The sequence below is a fragment of the Pseudophryne corroboree genome, chromosome 1 (assembly GCF_028390025.1).
Source record: "Pseudophryne corroboree isolate aPseCor3 chromosome 1, aPseCor3.hap2, whole genome shotgun sequence".
Classification (NCBI taxonomy): Eukaryota; Metazoa; Chordata; class Amphibia; order Anura; family Myobatrachidae; genus Pseudophryne; species Pseudophryne corroboree.
The window spans coordinates 51,964,562-51,978,880 of record NC_086444.1 but is presented as its reverse complement, the minus strand read 5'-3'; the positions used below and the strand labels follow the sequence as shown (position 1 = coordinate 51,978,880).

Genomic DNA, 14,319 nt, shown 5'->3' with positions numbered 1-14,319 from the left:
GAGGGAAAGCATGGGCCTAACTTTAGTAAGTGATGGGGATGCTGCAGCTACGGGGCCCAGAGGCTTAGGGGGCCTGCCGCCACTGCACCCACCTGTAGTCTCTTTTACATGATCATTACAGTCGAATAAAATCAGCAGTATTTCCTCCTCTGACAATATATCTGAAGCTCTAGAGGCAGAGGAAAAGGAAAAGACTGTGGAGAGCACGTTCTCCCAGCCTTCCCTCTTATCTGCACAACACGGTATGGGAGCTGAGGCATTACAGTATGGCATAATGCGAACTGGGGGCACTGCAGTGTGGCATAACGTGATGTGGGGTTCACAACAAAGTGGCATAATGTGTACTGGGGCCACTACAATTGAGCATAAAATGAACAATGCTGTAGATAAGGGTTGCCACCTCATCCCTTTAATTCTGAACACATATTAATTGCACAGGTTCTGTGGCTGGCAGACTTCAAGACTCCATTTCACCTGGTTTTAATCAGCCACAGAACCTGTGTAATTAATACTGTATGTGTCCAGAATTAAAGGGATGAAGTGGCAACCCTACTGTAGATAGAGAGGCACTAAGATGAGGACCCCCTCAAAATGTTACTTTGGGGCCCATGGCTTTCTAGTTACACCCCTAGTAGAAAGTAATGTGCGGTGGAGCATTTTTAAAAAGCTTCATCATGAATTGCAGTGGATACCTCCCATATGGGTTAGTACATACATGCTATTACATGGGCTGGTAATACAAGCAGTGGCATAAGTGCTAGTACTGTGATAATACAGGAATATGCTGTCTGGATCACCACAGAATCTCTGCGGTGCCTGGAAATTGATCTGATTGTTTTCTGGCAGACACCTTAATGTGTGATCTGGCAGTGTTTTTGGTGATCTGCCAAAGAGCACCAACACCCACCTCCTCCCCTTGAGCACATGATACCCCTCCCCTCACTCCTCCTTTATGATCCACATAGATGCTTCTAGTTTGGCCACCATAGAAATTGATCCCATCACTGAGAGAGCAAATTGTCCTGTGTACAACCGTCTTTAGCCAGTGGATAAAATGTTTGTGACAAACTGAATGAATAAAACAAAGCATGTCAGTTACTGTATGCCCTTGTGCAGGTACATACTAATCTTTGCAAAGTGCTATGAAGGTATCTGTGAGCCAACAACAGCCTCCAACCTCCGGCCTGTGGCTACCCCCTCACTCTGTTCCCTTTCCAGACTGCTGGAAAGCCAGAACCCCACCTCTGCCTGCATGGATAGCTTTCACAAAGGGATGGGAGCTCAGGATGTGACATAAGTTATGCATCGTAAATATGTCAGTCACTTTAGATATTGAGCCTAATTCAAAGTTGATCACAGCAGCAAATTTGTTAGCAGTTGGGCAAAACGGGTGGTATTCATGTGACCGACGGTCGGGAGACCGACGGTCACATGACCTCCTCCAGCCTCCCGACCCCCACTATCCCGATGGTCGGCATGCCGACCAACATGATTATTTCCACTCGTGGGTGTCCACGACACCCATAGAGTGGGAATAGAACCCTCGGCGACCGTAGGTCGCCACCGAGCCCGCAGAATGGAGAGCGCAGCAAGCCCGCAAGGGGCTTGCTGCACTCTCCTCTCCCCGCCGGGATCCCGGCGTCGGTATGCTGCCGGGATCCCGGCGTCGGTAGCCATACTACACCCGGGCAAAACCATGCTGCATTGCAGGAGGACGGGGGGGGGGGGGGGGGGGGGGGGGCAGATATAACATGCGCAGAAAGAGTTAGATTTTGGTGGGGGGTGTTCAAACTGAAATCTAAATTACAGTGTAAAAATATATTGCAGCCAGTATTTACCCTGCACAGAAACAAAATAACCCACCCAAATCTAATTGTCTCTGCGCATGTTACATCTGCCACCCCTACAGTGCACATGGTTTTGCCCAACTGCTAACAAATTTGCTGCTGCGATCAATGGGGGTAATTCTAAGTTGATCGCAGCAGGACATTTTTTAGCAGTTGGGCAAAACCATGTGCACTGCAGGGGGGGCAGATATAACATGTGCAGAGAGAGTTAGATTTGGGTGGGTTATTTTGTTTCTGTGCAGGGTAAATACTGGCTGCTTTATTTTTACACTGTAATTTAGATTGCAGATTGAACACACCCCACCCAAATATAACTCTCTCTGCACATGTTACATCTGCCTCCCCTGCAGTGCACATGGTTTTGCCCAACTGCTAATAAAGTTCCTGCTGCGATCAACTCAGAATTACCCCCATTATCTAAAGTTACCCCCATTGTGTTGTTAGGGTATTTTAACCTGTTCAGGTCTGGTAAATTAACTCTCTTCAGTAATCAGTCAGAATTCTGTTCCTTTAGCAACCGGTTGGAGGTCAGTGAATGAAAAGATGACACAGGATTATGTGTAACCTAAACAGACCATAGCTGACCTGCTTTAGGGGCCGTTACAGGTTTATTTTTATAGCTTAAAGACAAAAGGAATCATGCTTGCCAATACATTTAGCCAATCAGAATACACCATGTATGTCTCAGAACCTGAAATACATCAATTGTCATACAAGATTCTAATTAGCAATTAGAACATTCTTGAATATGGTTTATTGCTTTGTGATTATCAGTCTCTCGGACATATGCTGAAAACATTCTTCCCGACTGTCCTTGGATACATCGGACACATCTGGCGTTGTATGTCCTTGAACAATTCATGCTTTAGACAAGATATTCGGAGTATATAGTTTTCTGAATATCTGTACAATATATTTAAGGATACATGAACACATTTTGTGATTAACAGTAAATTTCTTAATCAATGCGAAAAAGCTTGAATCAATATATTTGCTATACTGCGGAAGCTCCTACACCATTAGTGTTTAGCTTGGTAGGACATTGGTCTAATTTTAAGGAGAGCAATCAGTAGGGCCCAATAATCTTATTTTGGGGCCCCAATAGTCAGATATGCAATATTTACTGTTGGCTGACACCGGTTTTCAGTTCTCAGAATAATACTGTCCTTTAAGGGGAGGCATGTTGTTGTTTGTGGATTGTGTGTAATTGCTAGGTTCCCATTAATCACATACAGCTGGGGTGGGTTATTGAGTGTTTCTACCAGTGAGATCTGCCAGTGCATACAACAGTGCAAGAATGTGGTGTCGTCACTTCCATTGTCAAACATTATACTCAGACATGTTGTGTCGGAGGACAATCGGAGGAAACGGAATAACCTGAATCACTAGATAAAAATATTTTCCTCTCATAAATTTGATTTAGTAGATCCAATGTCAGTTTGCCGTAACAAAAAAAAACAACAAAAAAGTCTGCCTAACTCATTTTGGGGTCTATTCATTAAGCAGTGAAAAGTGTAGAGAAGTTGCCCATGGCAACCAATCCGCATTGAAGTAACATTTATAATTTGCATACTACAAAATTATACAGAGCAGCTGATTGGTTGCCATGGGCAACTTCTCCACTGTCTCACTTCTCCACTCTTTCACTGCTTCATGAATAGACCCCTTTGTGGGTAGCTGGTACCAGTGGCGTGCGGTGAGGTCAGTGGCTGGTGAGGCACTGCAGCCATAATCTCTGTGGAGTCCCGACGAGGTCATCATCTGCCGCCGTGCCAATGCCCACTACTGCCGCCACTAATGGTTGCCGACCCTGCCAATTGCCTACAAAATCGCCGCCATCAACTGCCTGACCCCCAGCCGCTAATCTGCATCTCAGTCTGATGCCGCCAGTGCCTGCAGCCTTCCTGCTCATCAAACTTGTGATGAGCAGGTGGCTAATACATTGTCAATTTTTATAAATTTATGAGAGACAGAGAGGTGGAATATGGGGAGATGGGAGAGAGAAGAGAAATATGAAGACAGGAGGGATAGACAAGGGAGTAGGCACAGGGGAAGATGGCAGAGAGAGAGGAATAGGGTGAGAAGGAAGAGAGACGGAATAGGGGGCAGAAGGAAGATAGAGAAGGAATAGAGGGAGATGGGAGAGGAGGAATAGAGGAGATGGCAAAGAGAGAGGAGAAATAGGGGTATATGGGAAAGAGGAGAGTGAGAGGAATAGAGGGAGATGACAGAGAGAGAGAGAGAGAGGAGGAGCAGGCTGGCAGACTGGGAGTAATAGTGGTGGAGAGCAGGGGGCAGGATTGGAGTAACAGTAGTGCAGAATAGGGGGACAGGCAGGGAGTAATAGAAGGGGGGGGCAGGATGGGAGTAGTAGTGGGAAAAAGTGGGCAGTATGGGATCTCACCTCCTCTAATGCAGCTCCCGGGTCCCAGCCACCGTTGCTCCTTCCATGCAAGCTCACACAGGACGGCCTCAGTAGAAGTTATGGGTTCCGCTCCTCTGGTGTTCTCCGCATAGTCCAGGGGAACATGGGCGTGGCCTGCGATCGGGTTGGGGGTGGGGCAGGGCTGCACCTCCGCACCAGGTGTACATAAGGCTCTTTGTTTTCTGGCTGCCCGCAGCTGTGCCCTCCTCATCACTGGAGCTGTCTGTCCGAGTTCTCTTTGTGACAGTCCAGGGGCAAATGCAGGATTTTTAGGGGGGAGGGGGGGTTCCAGATATGAGAGAGAGGGAGAGATAGAAATAGAAGAGAGTGCACATATATAGAAACCTCCAACCCGTGTGTGTGTGATATATAAACACAGAACCAAGGAGACATTGGGAGTGAGGGGGACATGGGGGGGGGGGGGGGGGGGGGGAAGAAAGAGGGAGTGAGACACAGACATGTTGAAAGAGAGACTTACATGCTGAGAGACAGTTCTGGAAAGAGAGTAACTTGGGTGGGAGAAAGAGACAGGGACAAACAGACACAAACATGGAATGAGAAACGGACATGGGGAGAGAGAGACAGACATGAGGTGGGATAGAGACACACATGGAGAGACACAGACACAGGGAAAGAGAGACAGACACAAGGAGGGATAAGACATGGAGAAAGAGACAGACATGGGGAGGGAGAGAGAGTGAAACACACACACATGGGGAGGTAGCAGACATGGAGAAAGAGACACACAGGGAGAGATATACAGAAACGTGGAGACAGACACAGGGAGAGAGACAGACAGACATACGGAGAGAGAGAGAGAGAGACGAACAGAGAGAGGAAGAAAGAGGAGTGACTTGGGGAGGGAGGAGATATGGAGAGACAGACACAGTGACCAAGAGAGACAGACATGGGGAGGTAGAGATACAGGAAGAGAGAGAGAGAGAGACACGCACACACACACATTGGGAGGTAGGAGGAGACATGGAGAGAGATACAGACACAAGGAGAGAGAGACAGACATGTGGAGAAAGAGACCGAGACAGGGAGAGACAGACACAGGGAGGGAGAGAGAGACTGAGGAAAATGGTATGTTAACCCAGTGGTTCTCAAACTGTCATCAGGACCCCACACGGTTCACGTTTTCCATGTCACCCAGCAGCTGCGCTGTGTATCACCAACTGTCACCATTTTAAAAATCTACAGGTGACCTGCAAAACATGAACCGTGTGGGGTCCTGAGGACCGAGTATGAGAACCTGTGCCCCTATTCCAGGTGCTACAAGGGCAGCATTTCCACAGCAGCTGTTAATACGTAGAGGTTAGTTACGCCCTGAAACAAAATACATGATGAAACAGCGCTCAACAGAATAATATAATAATATAAAAGGGATGGCATGGTTAATATATTAAAACACTTTCATATGGCAAATATCCCATGTATATCACAGAAATAGTAAAGTGACAATCAGCTTGCAATTAGCATTAAAATCAGATATGTTTAAAAAGTAAATGAAGTAATATGTAACAATTTATGCCCCTGTTCCAATAATACAGAATACATGTCAGTATACCTGTTCCTAGTATAGTCCCTGGGGGGTGATAGGCAGTCTATTGATGAGCACAAAATCAACAGCAGTGAATAGTTACCGCAGCTGATGGTAGGGTCACAATGGACAAGGTCGCATTCTGGCGGCCGGGATCCCGACGTCGGTATGCTGACTGCCAGGATCCCGGCCGCCAGTCAACCATACCCAATGCATTTGAATGACTACTTGTGCCTGGTGTAGGATTGTGACCCTACCATCAGCTGCGGTAACTATTCAATGCTGCTGATTTTGTGCTCATCAATAGACTGCCTATCACCCCCCCAGGGACTATACTAGGAACAGATATACTGAAATGTATTCTGTATTATTGGAACAGGGGCATAAACTGTAACATATTAATGTACTTTTTAAACATATGTGATTTTAGCTCAGATTGCAAGCTGATTGTCACTTTACTATTTCTGTGATATACATGAGATATTTGCCAAATGAAAGTGTTTTAATATATTAACCATGAAAAAAAAAGGCCATTTGTTTCCCCCAGCACCCTGAATCATAACCGTAACTAGATATAAATTCCACATGATAACAGAATTCAGAGATCTTCGTTACACATATTTGCGCAAATGTGTGAATAAGCCCCAAAGCCGCATCAAGGCGTCTCTGTATATTTGGGGTCCCTAGCGCTATATCTAGGTGCATGGTGTGGCACCCCAAAACACCAGCATAAGCCAGAAAGCACAGCGCAGCATACCAGTGAAAAAACTATAGTGTTAATAAATTAGTATTTAGGAAGCCGAAGCTATAGAGAAAGTGATACAAAATTAAATGCAATTAAAATAGAGAAATAGTGTTAAGAAATTAATACGTGAAAAGTGTTAATAGAATGTAAAGGTATGCCACACTAAGGCCATCCAGCTCAGCCAGTCCAGAGGCACCACACCTCACACCTCCATTACCCCAATCTGGGTCTAGGATTAACCAGCAAGGAGCCACGTGATAATGGCTCCTTACTACAATATGTCTAAGCTAAGAGCTACCTACCTTGGAGCAACCCCATAATGCTCCCTGTGGCATGTCAGGGCCTGCACCTCCTCCTAATGCAGAAACCTCTCTGCCTCTCACAACAAACACATATATTGGTAGATGCTCAATTAGCTTAGTGATATCATTCAGGTGCTCGAAAGGGAGGGGTATTTCTAAGCAAGAAAAAAAAGGCCATTTGTTTCCCCCAGCACCCTGAATCATAACCGTAACTAGATATAAATTCCACATGATAACAGAATTCAGAGATCTTCGTTACACATATTTGCGCAAATGTGTGAATAAGCCCCAAAGCCGCATCAAGGCGTCTCTGTATATTTGGGGTCCCTAGCGCTATATCTAGGTGCATGGTGTGGCACCCCAAAACACCAGCATAAGCCAGCACCTAGATATAGCGCTAGGGACCCCAAATATACAGAGACGCCTTGATGCGGCTTTGGGGCTTATTCACACATTTGCGCAAATATGTGTAACGAAGATCTCTGAATTCTGTTATCATGTGGAATTTATATCTAGTTACGGTTATGATTCAGGGTGCTGGGGGAAACAAATAGCCTTTTTTTTCTTGCTTAGAAATACCCCTCCCTTTCGAGCACCTGAATGATATCACTAAGCTAATTGAGCATCTACCAATATATGTGTTTGTTGTGAGAGGCAGAGAGGTTTCTGCATTAGGAGGAGGTGCAGGCCCTGACATGCCACAGGGAGCATTATGGGGTTGCTCCAAGGTAGGTAGCTCTTAGCTTAGACATATTGTAGTAAGGAGCCATTATCACGTGGCTCCTTGCTGGTTAATCCTAGACCCAGATTGGGGTAATGGAGGTGTGAGGTGTGGTGCCTCTGGACTGGCTGAGCTGGATGGCCTTAGTGTGGCATACCTTTACATTCTATTAACACTTTTCACGTATTAATTTCTTAACACTATTTCTCTATTTTAATTGCATTTAATTTTGTATCACTTTCTCTATAGCTTCGGCTTCCTAAATACTAATTTATTAACACTATAGTTTTTTCACTGGTATGCTGCGCTGTGCTTTCTGGCTTATGCTGGTGTTTTGGGGTGCCACACCATGCACGTAGATATAGCGCTAGGGACCCCAAATATACAGAGACGCCTTGATGCGGCTTTGGGGCTTATTCACACATTTGCGCAAATATGTGTAACGAAGATCTCTGAATTCTGTTATCATGTGGAATTTATATCTAGTTACGGTTATGATTCAGGGTGCGGGGGGAAACAAATGGCCTTTTTTTTCTTGCTTAGAAATACCCCTCCCTTTCGAGCACCTGAATGATATCACTAAGCTAATTGAGCATCTACCAATATATGTGAATATATTAACCATGCCAACTTTTATATTATTATAGGTTATTCCAGTGCCGGATTAAGAGGGGACCCAGGGGGTAAGTACCCCGGGCCCTCCAGGTCTAAGCTGCTGTCCACTGACAGTTCTACTGTCTACAGGTTCCACCGCCAGCAACAGCACTCCCAGCAGCAGCGGCAGCTGCTGGGAGAGCTGTGCCCATGTCGGAGCCTGGAGAGAAATAGAATAATCCCCTACGGCTACACCCTTGATGTTTCTACTGGAGGGCGGGTGACACGTGGAAACGCCCGGGATGCCCGCTGCCAGCAATACAGTCCCTTACAAGGCTGCGTGCCGTGGCCGGTGTCTAAGCCCCTGTCCCAGTACACAGGATTCATTAGAGTGTAGGAGGAGGCGAGGATTGACAGAAGTGTGCCCGCCTCCTCACTGCCCTGCGATCTGTCTCTGTCCCAAACTCCCATCGCAGCATCAGCTCCAGCTCGTGGTGTTAGGTGAGGGACTCTGAGGAGCAACAGCAGGTTAGATTAGAGTGGACTGATGGGGGAGAGTGCTGGGCACAGGCTGTACTGCACACACCCAGCTCAGACACTAATAAGTGCTTCGTTTAGTGTTTGGGACACTGGCTGCAATGTGCCAATGTGGCTGTGTGCATATGTGAATGTGGCTGTGTGCATTTGCGTGTGTGTGCATATGTGAAAGTGGCTGTGTGCATTTGCGTGTATGTGCATATGTGAAAGTGGCTGTGTGCATTTGCGTGTGTGTGCATATGTGAAAGTGGCTGTGTGCATTTGTGAAAGTGGCTGTGTGCATTTGTGAAAGTGGCTGTGTGCATTTGCGTGTGTGTGCATATGTGAAAGTGGCTGTGTGCATTTGCGTGTGTGCATATGTGAATGTAGCTGTGTGCATTTGCGTGTGTGTGCATATGTGAAAGTGGCTGTGTGCATTTGCGTGTGTGTGCATATGTGAAAGTGGCTGTGTGCATTTGTGAAAGTGGCTGTGTGCATTTGCGTGTGTGTGCATATGTGAAAGTGGCTGTGTGCATTTGCGTGTGTGTGCATATGTGAATGTAGCTGTGTGCATTTGCGTGTGTGTGCATATGTGAAAGTGGCTGTGTGCATTTGCGTGTGTGTGCATATGTGAATGTAGCTGTGTGCATTTGCGTGTGTGTGCATATGTGAATGTGGCTGTGTGTGGCTACATTCTTTGCAGTTGGACCACACCTCTTTGTTGGTGTACTACATTTTTCAGTTATTTAAGGGGGGTTTACTGTTCGCACTGGGTATGTCTTGTAACAGCCCTGCCCCTGAGTCTGTGCCCACAGGCTTGATCGTCTCCCCTCCGTCTGCAGCATTCGTGTCGAGTAGACGCGCTGCACAAAAGACAACTGGGGGTGGAGACATCCTCCAAGAAGGCACTGAGGAGCGGGACTCTGAAGGGGAATCATTAAACATATTTTATGAGGTGGGGGTGAGAGAAGGTTATTAAATCCTGACATCAGGGAAGGGGGCCCCCCTGTTTTCAGTGCCCCAGGACCCCTGAAGGCTTAATCCAGTTATTCTATTGTGTGCTCTTTCATCATTTTTGGTAGGGGAGAGAGATAGAGACTGACATATGGAGGGAGAGAGGCATGGAGAGACAGACACCAGGAGAGACAGAAACAGGGAGAGACAGACATGCAGAGAGAGAGAGAGAGAGACACACAGACATGAAGAGAGTGATATGGGGAGGGAGACTGGTTTGGGAAGGGACTCAGAGAGAGGGAGAGAAACAGCTAGACACATGGAGAGAGAAACAGGCATGAGGAGAAAAGACAGGGACTACTTACCCGATCAGCCATCCCCCCTCCAGCATGCCAGACACGGACCTGCTGCAGAAACACTTCCTCACCCGACCTCTGAACTCTCAAAGGCCCATGGGAACTGCCTGAGAGGAGCTGGCATGGTGAAGTGACTCTGCAGCTCCCCCTACAGTTCAGTCAGCCCAGCCTCCACATACGTATAATGAGGCTGTGCTGCAGCTGCGTGCACATTACAGTGAGTGAGTGAGCCTGCTCTGCTGCCTTGAAGTCCTCCGTCTCCGGTAAACTTCGGGGGGGGGGGGGGGGTCACAATCGGCATCCCTTGGTGTAAGATCGGGAGGGGGGTGGACATTGTTTGCGGCAGTCAGCCCGGGAAGGGGGGTGGATTGGTAGTCTGAAAGTACAATCCACCCCTGCTGCCACTGCCCAATCATTCAGTGACAGGGGCGTGCTCTCATATCTGAAAGCACGCCCCTTGTCAAAGCGGCACTCCTAGAGGTGCCGCTTGCAGGGCTTTTTGTAATGGGCTTTTACTGCCCGATGCCTGGCCCCGCCCCCCGCTTCCGGCCCTCTCATATAGCTAGCGGGAGGCACCGAAAGCGGTGCCTCCGATTCATAAGTAAAACCGTTTTTTTTAATATAAGAAGATGATTAAAATAATATAAAGTCTAAGCACATACTTATGACACATCATATGTGTCATAAGTATATTCTTTCTATTATCTTAATCATTTATGACAGGGGAGGCACTGCCTCCCCTGCCTCCCCTGACTGCACGTCCCTGGCTGGTACAGGTCGGAACCAGGAGCGTTCCGCATATGTTTTTTTCTCCAGATAACAGAATACCTGTTAGCTGGGCGGGTCCCGGGGGTACGCAGGGGTCCGACGTCTTGGCGGCAGGAGTTGGTTGCGCATCCTGGGAGTAGTGACATGAGGGAATGGCTGCAAAGCCACTCCCCAACCTGTCTGTGGTTGCCCATGGACTCCAGTGACGTCAGTACGCCGGCCACATCATGACGTCACTACTGGGTTGAAGTATTCCGGTTTTCGGATAATGGATACCCGACCTGTACGCAGTTGTTACAATGGGTAGCAAAAGCATGTAATCCCACTGCAACTTAATACAGAAGATTAATAATAATCTTTATATGGCGCCACAAGGGTTCTGCAGCGCCAAGTTACAGAGTACATACATAAGCAAAAAAGAAAACAGTGACTTACAGTTGAAGACAATATAGGACAGTACAGGGTAAATGAACACAGCTACAGCAGCAGACGACACTGACATAAGTATCAGGGTGGCAGAAGACTGCTGGATTTGGTGCCGTCAAAGATGGTTTAATTAAGAGAAGGAAAAGCACAGGAAGGTTGAGATCCCTGCTCGTGAGAGCTCACATTCTAAATTAAAGGCTATACAGCTACAGTTAGATGCGCTCTGATGGAGGCTGTATCTAACCATGAAACCAGCTCATTTGCTATACTCCATAATTGGTCACCTATATCAGTCAAGATATATATATTTACGTAACCATAGATGCTAATAAAAACATCTGTTTCTGGAAGATTAACGCTTCCATTCGTAAAGAGAAACAATATATAAAATGTGTGCTGTGAGTTATTTTGTTAATGCACTGACAGGAAGAACGGACTAATCAGTGTTTCATCTAATGCAGTTTTCTCTGTATCTAGACCAGAGATTTTCAACCTTTTACCACTCGCGGCACACTGAACAAGATTTAAATATTGCCAAGGCACACTGAAATATAATGGTGATGCATGGTGCAGTTGCGTGTCCTATGATGTCATGTCGCAGCTTCTCCATAGGTAATGCCTGAGTCACATCTGAGAAAGCCAGAAGAGCCCAACACTGCCCGGGTCCAAAATAAGAACTGGCTCTGCTACCACTAAACTCACCAGTATTGATCGTTCCAGGGCCTCAGTAGCGGCAAAACACTGACGGGCCTGGCGCTGCTTCTATGGCGGCACACCTGGAGACTGCTCCGGGCACACTAGTCTGCCACGGCACAGTGGTTGAAGAACACTGATCTAGAGGATTGTTGTACTGTAATTTAGCACTTACTGTTCCAGACCTGGCTGTATGAAGAAGTAATGGTGCTTACAGTGACTCCATGTGGTAGCTCCAAGTATTACACTTGCAAATACCCAGGACCTGCTATGTACTCATGTTAGTGAATACGGACGGGTGTGGTTCGTTTTAGCGATAGTATCTAGGTCGACATGGATGGAAGGTCGACAAGGTTTCTAGGTCGACATGTGCTAGGTCGATAGGTCTAAAGGTCGACATGAGGATTTTTTTTTATTTTTTTTTGGTGTCGTTTTCTTCGTAGAGTGACCGGGATCCCAAATTAGTGCACCGCCTTCCCTCGCATGGCTCGCTTCGCTCGCCATGCTTCGGGCATGGTGCCTTCGCTCCGCTACCGCTTCGCTCGGCACACTTTACCGTTCCAATCGTAGTCCACGTGGATCGTTAAGTATGAAAAAATCCAAAATAAAATAAAATGTGAAACTCATGTCGACCTTTAGACCTGTCGACCTAGCACATGTCTACCTAGAAACCCTGTCGACCTTCCATCCATGTCGACCTAGTGACTGTCGACCTATAGTGGTCGACCTAAACATTGTCGACCTAGACACTGTCGATCTTCAGACCGGATCCCATACGGACATGCATTGCCATTGCACATTTTAGGAAAGCTTGGAATAAGTTCTGGTTGATGCTTTAACATTCTGTTTAATTATGAGATATTGGGCAATTATATATCCAAAAATGTACTGGTAGGTTAATTGCTCCTCACAAAAAATTAATCCTAGTATGTATGTATGTGTGTGAGTACATGTGTTTTGGGATAGACTCAGTGCTGAAAGTAGGGTGGTACGGAGTACCATTAAGCAATATGGTGTGTGGCATAATGTGTAATGGGCATTACGGTGTGTGGCATAATGTGTAATAAGCATTACGGCACTGGCGTGCGGTGAGGTCAGTGGCTGGTGAGGCACTGCAGCCATAATGTCCGCCGAATCCTGCCGATGACCCCTACCGCCACTGCCCGCTGCCTGCCTGCTCATCATGCTTGTGATATATTTTATAGAAAAAAATAAATAAAAATTAGTGTTTGGGACTGGGAGGAGGACATGAATGCAATTTTGTTGTCCAGGGCTTCCATTAACTTAATAGCACCATGGATGTGGCACTATTAAGTTAATGGGAGTCCTGGATAACAGAATAGCCAGCAGTGGGTGACATGGAGAGGGGGGACGCCAGAGAGAGGGTGACAGGAAAAGCGCGACGCCAGGGAGAGCGTGACGCCAGGGAGCGGGTGACAGCAGTGGGTGATGCCAGGGAGAAGGTGACGGGGAGGGTGATGCCAGGGAGAGGGTGACAGCAGTGGGTAATGCCAGAGAGAGGGTGGCAGCAGTGGGTGATGCCAGGGAGAGGGTGACGCCAGGGAGGGGGTGACTGGAAGGGTGACGCCAGAGAGAGGGTGACAGCAGTGGCTGATGCCTGGGAGAGGGTGACGCCAGTTAGGGGGTGACAGCAGTGGGTGATGCCAGGGGAGAGGGTGGCAGCAGTGGGTGATGCCAGGGAGAGGGTGATGGGAAGGGTGACGCCAGAGAGAGGGTGACAGCAGTGGGTGATGCCTGGGAGAGGGTGACGCCAGTTAGGGGGTGACAGCAGTGGGTGATGCCAGGGGAGATGGTGGCAGCAGTGGGTGATGCCAGGGAGAGGGTGATGGGAAGGGTGACGCCAGAGAGAGGGTGAAAGCAGTGGGTGATGCCTGGGAGAGGGTGACGCCAGTGTGGGGGTGACAGCATGGGTGACACCAGGGAGAGGGTGACTGGGAGGGTGATGCCAGGGAGGGGGTGACAGCAGGGAGAGGGTGACGCCAAAGAGAGGGTGACAGCAGTGGTTGATGCCTGGGAGAGGGTGACGCTAGTTAGGGGGTGACAGCAGTGGGTGATGCCAGAGAGGGTGACAGCAGTGGGTGATGCCGGGGAAAAGGTAACGGCAGTAGCAGCGGGTGATAATGTAAAAGAGAGAAGTAAAAGGTGATGGGAACAGACAATTATATTGGTATTTACTTACATGGACCTGGGCCTAGAACTGCGGGGATCGCCGGTGACAAGAGCAGCCTGAACAGGAATCTGGGGTCGGGAGAGAGAGAGTGAGAGAAGAGGGGAGAAGCGGGGGATCGTGGCCCCTCTTCCCCTCAGCCCAGACTGGACTCACTGGGGTATATTTACTTAGGTCCCGATTTCATTCGAGTTGGCTTTTTTTTTTCTAAGTGTGATCTCGGGAATTTACTAAACACAAA

At 47.7% G+C, this 14,319-nt stretch overlaps 1 protein-coding gene and 1 long non-coding RNA gene across 5 annotated transcripts in view; one reads left to right on the top strand and one right to left on the bottom strand.

Annotated features, from left to right (window-relative positions):
- Positions 1 to 14,319, top strand: part of NEDD4L (NEDD4 like E3 ubiquitin protein ligase) — a 642,187-nt gene that overhangs the window by 96,193 nt on the left and 531,675 nt on the right. The window lies entirely within an intron of this gene.
- Positions 2,402 to 10,252, bottom strand: LOC134901401 (uncharacterized). The gene is made up of 3 exons (XR_010175398.1): positions 10,013 to 10,252; positions 4,252 to 4,508; positions 2,402 to 2,750 (listed from the first exon to the last, which is right to left on the bottom strand). It is a non-coding gene; the product is annotated as an uncharacterized LOC134901401 (long non-coding RNA).